This window comes from Mizuhopecten yessoensis, unplaced genomic scaffold, assembly GCF_002113885.1.
Source record: "Mizuhopecten yessoensis strain PY_sf001 unplaced genomic scaffold, ASM211388v2 scaffold10185, whole genome shotgun sequence".
Lineage (NCBI taxonomy): Eukaryota > Metazoa > Mollusca > Bivalvia > Pectinida > Pectinidae > Mizuhopecten > Mizuhopecten yessoensis.
The window spans coordinates 772,801-780,613 of record NW_018408421.1 but is presented as its reverse complement, the minus strand read 5'-3'; the positions used below and the strand labels follow the sequence as shown (position 1 = coordinate 780,613).

The 7,813-nt window shown below is 35.7% G+C and overlaps 1 protein-coding gene across 1 annotated transcript in view; it reads right to left on the bottom strand.

Annotated features, from left to right (window-relative positions):
- Nucleotides 1-7,079, bottom strand: part of LOC110459688 — a 60,219-nt gene extending 53,140 nt beyond the window's left edge. Inside the window, exon 1 of the mRNA XM_021512058.1 lies at nucleotides 6,773-7,079. The gene's annotated coding sequence lies outside the window, so the exon portion shown is untranslated. The remainder of the gene's footprint in view (nucleotides 1-6,772) is intronic.
- Nucleotides 7,080-7,813: the final 734 nt, after the last annotated feature.

The window sequence follows — 7,813 nt, the reverse complement described above, 5'->3', positions numbered from 1 at the left end:
ACACACAGGATATAGTTATCACAACATTGACATACAGACACACAGGATATAATTATCACAACATTGACATACGGACACACAGGATATAATTATCACAACATTGACATACGGACACACAGGATATAATTATCACAACATTGACATACAGGTATGATAAGATGGGATAAGTACACGGCAGATAAAAGACATCTCAGCTTGTCTGGATTTAGAAATTCTTCTAGAGAGTTACATATCTATATTTTGGTTGGTCAAGGGGTGATTTCTTCATATAAATACATAAAAAATATCGTCTAAAACCAGACTCTGTTAGAATTTAGAACGTGGAAAGAGGTAAAAACTTTTGCGATACCCGGCCTGATTGGATTATCAAGGCCTTAGTTACAGTGCAGACAGACTACTTACACTTGTATCAGTATGACTTTTAAACCATTGTATGCTTATTATTAAATTAACAAATGAATAAGATACATTTTGATAAGCAGGAAGATTATTGAGTTGAGGGTCATGCTTAAAGACGCCGGAATAAAAGCATGTTGAACCAATCGATGGTGAAGTGTTCCACACACTCTGTTTCCTGCGTCCTTTAGCAATTGTAATGATAGTAAATTCTCACAATCAACTAAAAGAATAATCCAGAAAAGTGGTGTACATCAGGACTAATAGCATAATTGTGCTTGCTCCAATTAGGGTAGATTTAAATGTAACAACGAATTCCGCAGTAAAGCACACTCGTAAAAACATCATACGGGACCTATATGGTTTGTAAGCCGTCAATTACGTTAACAACATGATGGGTTTACTCCAAAACCACCATGTAGACCCTTTGATTGTAAATAATTATATCACAATCTGTTGTTTACATACAGAATAATAGCAATAGAGGTCCATGTCTACGATTGTGTAAGGCAGTTTATCTGGTTTTCTACACTATGTAAAGAATGTTTCTGGAACGTTCAACATGCGAATTGTAGAACTATCTCGTTGTTTAAGATAAGTAAGGAACATTTTGGGGCTTAGCTAGAGTATATATTATTAGTAGGCACTTTAATGCACCGAAGGCGAGAGCTACGCGAAGAAGGCAAGGAAATGAAATTTGACAAAATAATCGACAGAAATAGTAAAAAGGGTTAAATTTATTCATACAGTTTAACGTCCTATTAACAACTAAGGTCCGCTTAGAATGTCACTCCATGTGTGTGCTAAAGAAGGCTTTGTTGGTTTAGCTGTTTCCCTGCGATAGCACGGAACTGATGCCGACTTTATAAACTGTAACCTCACTAAAATACCATGCCGAAGGCAAACAGCACCGTATTCCGCCCGGTCGCATTTTACTGGCAACCGGTGATTGCCATTACCCTTAATGCCGAACTATAAGAAGGGAATAACAACTACCAATAAATAAAACGTAGTTTGAAGCAGAGAAAAATATCATAACTCAAATACTATAATGGGTGCAACAAATTAAATTTGGTTGCTTTTGTGTCCCCAAACATACAGCAGGGAGTTCTTATATTAGGGACCAATTTTCCTTAATACTGAACTTACCGATTGCCTTCCTTACCTGGGCGAACGTTCAAAATTAAAACCAAAATTGAGGCGTCGCCAAGCGGGACACTGGGAAATAAAACGGTACTAAAAAGTAGAGAGAAATACAAAGATCCCAAATGTTGCAACGGGTCGGCAGTGCAAATGTGATTTTTTCGATTCCCCTTAGCAGAAGGCACAGAAAAAAACCCGATTCTGAGCCAAGTAGTGGGATGCCGCAGGTCAGTTCTTTCCCGAACCTGCAGGGGTCACGGAGTAAAGATGTTAATATTTCAATTTTTTATTTGCATTGTACATGTACGGCCATTTCACTCATTTAGGACTCGTCATTAAGCAATATTCCTAGCCGTGTTGGTAAAAGACGAGTGTACTATCCACTGCACCAACCGAATACTTAACAGATAAAATCAGATGCACATGCAGGCGTGGTGACCCTAATCAAACATAACATAGCTACATCACTGACATTATCTACCGAGTAACAGGTAGTATGACATTCTCGCAGGGCTCAAGTGACGTATACAATCTGTAGTCGGATGACCCATTTCGACGTTTATTTGATATCATGTCTTCCTAGCATCATGTACCTCATAATACGTCGGAGCTTTACACCATTGTACCTTGAGTGTGTCTGACTGACGTAATTGTACCTTCTTACAGTTACGGGTCCTCTTTCACCGTCGTCTGACATAAGCATTATCCTGCTCGACCGGCAGATTACTTAGTGGCACTACTGCGCGTATTTGCTTCCTGCAATTAGTTTCAAACATTCACGAGTGTGTACAGACACATTACAAGTACGTCCGACCTTGACCTTTCGTCTCCATAGCAGAATGTCACAACAGAATAACGACTGTCGTCATAGATTTGAGTTGAAGAACTATCATAGTATCACCATAATATTTGAAACTCGAATCCGTATACTATTGTGATAATTTGGACCGTGATGCTCTGTCTATAAAACGTATTTTGTTTATATTTTTTTTTCTGCATAATAAGTCATTAAAGTTCATTTTGTAAGAATAAAAGTAAAAATACATGAAAGGTAGTTGTATAGAATTTAAATTATCATTGTTAGTTAAAAACAGACTAAGAACAATCCCAGTTTGTATCGGAACGTGAAAACATTGCCGTACAGCAGTTTTGATTTTAAAGTGAAGTACAAAATGTACTTTTTATATCTTAGAATGAGTTGTACGTCTTACCGTGTCTTATATCTTAAAGTACCACATACACTTGTATCCTATTGTAATTGATATAAGTAAACGAGTATCACATATCCTACTGTAGATTTTATCCGCTCAATGTAAATCAGTTTTGCGAGAGAACATAACGTTGTTTGAAAGCAACGTATATACCCTACCCAATAACACATGACTAATTCGTTTTTCTTTCCTCCATGGCGCAAGAAAAAAGCATACCCGTCTTGGAGTTAATTGAATCACAGACGAAACAAGCGCCTTAATAAATGGGTAAACCCTCTGTATTCATTCGTTAGCTACCGTCATTGTTCCACAAATGTTACCAAATGTAAAAACCAGAAGTAGTATTTTCCAGTGAATCATGTAAAATCCCCTTAATTAAGTAACGTTAAAGATTTGTTAGCACGATAAGCGTTTAAAGCTTCGTAACATTTCTAGACACAAACGTAAGTTTAAATAAAACGTTTTCAAATTCTCGTGTGATAAAAAATGTTGCTACCTAACGGACGTAAATCATTCCGATAGGATGGTTCCTAAGTTATGTTTGTCTGTTTTTTCTGTAACACAGTGATACTTATCTAACCAAGCGTTACAAACTCACACAGCGATAAGTACGGAAGGGTATCACCGCCATCAGTTTTCACTTACATTCATATTAGAACTGTTGCACTAAGAACACAATACTGTATATCGTTAGATTGATACATGTTATGTTTATGTTATATATAAGTACTCTTCTTAATCTTAATAATAAAAACTCTGATAATAATGTATATGCTTTTTTCCTTTATGATATCACTTCTTGTAGAATAATTTCCGTTTATAGGTATAATTTACCGGTACTTATGTTACGATTGTTACTAAGATATTTACAAGTACCTGTTATACATAAATGCGAGTTAAAATGTTTCTGTCTCGCCGAAAATTTAAGAAATATGCATTGATTGATTGGTTGGTTGATTTAATGATCAGTAGTTGATCGCTAAATTCACCTAATGCTGTAGGGTCTGTACGCCTATTCAATTATTACATGTTAAACACATTTAAGCAACATTTTATGAACCCGTTCTATATACAGTATATAGGTTCACTACGTTAAACAAGATGTGTGGAATATTGTTACCTTATATTACTTGTCCACACAAACACAAAATAACACGTTGTATTTGTTACTTTACACGTCTACACACCCGCACCATTCGTTGGTTGTTTTTAATGTTACAAATCATTACCTAACATATGTTTGATAGTGTATATCCAATTACAGTGTTGTTGTGCTCGAGTCAGCTGTGCTACAGTTTTGCAAGTTTCGTAAAGAAACATAAAAACACAGTACTTAACTAGTTTACTACTAGAACGGAGGTGCGGAAACGGAATGTGGTAACATTAAACCTCCGGATTGAATTAAATTTATCTGTTTTTTTTTTTATTTTTTTTTTTTATTTTTTTATCGTTGTATCCATTCACAAATTGTTACACAACTTGTACCCTTTGAAATATTGCCAAAGAAGAACAATTGTGAAGGACGCTGGCCTTTTTCTAATTTTGGGTTTGTTGGCAACGATTTGCGACATTTGTTGCTTTCTTTCCACACAGAAAAACGATGCATGTTTCATTGCTACTGACTTGATGAGAACAGGCGGTACTTAGTGTGGATGACGCCGTGCGGTGAACCTTTAACGAGCAATTATACACTAGCCATTAGCTAATTAATTGTTATGGCTCCTCTCTCATAAAAACAGAAAAGTTAGCCGATAAACTCTACAAAAAAACATATTGCACCTCAGCGGTTTTCCTGATATTTTTTGTTAGTATTTTCTGAATCATTGAGTCAGTATAATGATTAATAGAGTGACATATTTATGTTTGACCGACCGGATATTCCGTGTCAAGTTTTAAATGGTCTGTAACATAACTCCTGGTGTGACAAAAAGGGATAGCTATAGGTATACTTTAACATCATAAATACTTTACAAATAGGACACGACATGTGTTCTGAATCTAGTATAAAATACTTCATACATAATATTTACAATGCGTATAATATAAAACACACACTTAATGACGTGTATGTTGAATCTGATGAAAATACATAGTACATGATATTTGCATTGGTGATAGTTTGGTTTGGTTTAGTATTGTTTAACGTCCTATCAACAGCTTTTGGTCATTTAAGGACGGCCTCCCCTGTGTGCAAGATGCATGCGTGTAGTTTATGCGTGTGTTTTGGGAGGCTGTGCTATGCTCATGTTTGTCTCCTTGTGATACCGCGGAACAGATGCCGACTTTATAGTGCTGTCTCACTGAAACATACCGCCGAAGACAACCAGCAGGACACCCCAATCGGTCACATTATACTGACAACGGGCGAGCCAGTCGTCCCACTCCTAAATTTCTGAGCCTTAACCAGGAGTGGAAACTACCATTTTTACAGACTCTGGTATGTCTCGACCAGGGGACAGAACCCAAAGCCTTCCTCACAGGGGCGAACGCTCAACTAAAGGCCAAAAGTGAGGCCTTGTCAAGGGAGACATTAGGAAAAAGAAAGTTATTAAGAAAGAAGAGAAAAGATGATATCCCAAATTTAGTCGCCTCTTATGATCATGCAAGGAGGGCAGCAGGTACAATTATTAAGCGCTACCTGCAGGGACCATTGGTGATGTATAAAATATATAGTACCTGACATGTGTAATGTATCTTATATAAAATACATAGTATGTGATATTTTCATTGGTAATGCTATTAAATATATAGTATCTGACATGTGTAATGTATCTTATATAAAATACATAGTATGTGATATTTTCATTGGTAATGCTATTAAAAATATAGTATCTGACATGTGTAATGTATCTTATATAAAATACATAGTATGTGATATTTTCATTGGTAATGCTATTAAATATATAGTATCTGACATGTGTACTGAATAAAAAATATAATAAACAGTTCATGAATGGATACCGGATATATATTAAAAACACGCTACATGGCATCAGTATGGTTTACTGTATTCATACGCAGTTCTTTACGTGCCTGAACTTAAGTATATAAAATACTGTACATGGCGTATTTGCGATGAAGCATGAAATGCACATGACATGATATGTATGAAATGAAGTATAAGATAAATAGTCCATGAGGTGTGTATGTAATGAATTATGTAATACACAACACATAGCATATATATGGAATTACGTATAATACACACAGAACAAGACATGTGTTTGAAAGATGTATACAATACACAGGAAAGGACATTTGTATGGAATAAAGAAATTGATACACGGTACATGACATGTATGAAATGAAGTTTATAAAACAGAACATGATGTGTGTATAGGATGAGGTATACGCATTAAATACACAGTACATGACGTGTGTATTTAAAGAAGTATATATTACACAGTACATGACTTGTGTATTTCAAGAAGTTTAGAATACACAGTACATGCCATGAATGTGGGATGAAGTATAATATACACAGTACATGACATGTATGAAATGAAGTTCATAAAACACATAACATGATGTGTGTATAGGATGAGGTATACGCATTAAATACACAGTACATGACTTGTGTATTTAAAGAAGTATATATTACACAGTACATGACTTGTATGTGGGATGAAGTATATATTACATAGTACAAGAAATGTGTATGGGATGAAGTATATATTCCACAAGACAAGAAATGTGTAAGGAATGAAGTATACAATACGCAGTATATGACGTGTGTGGAATGTAGTATAAAAACACTGTACACAATGTTTGTATTATATGTTATAGAAGCTACACATACATAAAACATGACATGTACAATTCAGGTAGAACAAAGTAAATACGAATCAATCTAACCATGCATAAAAGCAGGTTTCCGCTTTTTACCTGTTGGGTTCTACCTGCTTTATGCCGGGTCTGTAAGATGATTCAGCGTTCGGTTTAGACAGAGGATATGTTAATACTACTGACCTATATGCTTACATATTGTTAAAATATATTGGACAAACCATTTAAATATTTACCTGTAGATAATGTCGCTCCTTAAGATCGCAGGCTTACTAAGTTACACCCTCTAACAACGTCTGCTTGTTGCAGTATGCATATCCCTTTTGAGGCAAAATTATAAAGTACACGAGTAGACGACTTCTTTCAAAAATACTTGCTTCCGGTTTTCACAGAACTCGTGCCTTGGTGACAGATTAATGTCAAAGTACACAAGCTAAGGACGCTATCCCATCAACACTTCAACAAGATCTGACCCTTTTTGTGTAAACAATGAACCACATCAATATCAACCACCGCAATAGCAGCAAGTGGTATAACCCTATTTTCACAGAGGAGCAGAGCGTGATTAAAGTAAGGTAGCCGGAAAGAGCCGTCGACGGATCCACTTTTATTGTGCGTGGAGCAACAGACCAAGCTACACAAGGAACGAAATAACACGCGTTTTAATGTTAACGAGAAAACACAAACTTTAATCTATAGCATTCTCCAGATAGTTAAGTGTTCAGTTTCTCGATTGACAACACTGTTGAATAAGAAAACAGTCTAGATTAGCATGTGTCACACGTATAAAGTAACTCAACATTTTGAAAATTATGATTAGAAGTGTGAACATCCCTATGTGGACATACATGTTCACAATTTGTACTGTTTTTTGTTAATGCAACAAATACCAGTAATACGTACATTGTTTATGTCACTGCAGTGTGTTCACCTGCCATATGTTTAACGTCTGAATCAGTCTAGTGTTACCCTATCTAGTACAATGTAAAAACGGCGATACCCATACTACAGCAACGTTTTATGTATTTAAAACTATGTTATGTTGGTATCATAGGGTTATCAGATTTCCTTGCCCCCTATTAATAAGACTCATGGCAGAACATGATGATGTTTAGATATGTTTCGTAAACCTCCAAGTATTGCAGAAAAATAGGAAGCCGAAATAACGTAAACTAACGTCGAAATTCCATGGCTTGTATGATTTTTGTTTCGGCAAACACTCTAAAAAGAATATATGGTCAGCGTTAAATTCACCAAATAAAAGTCATTATTAATGA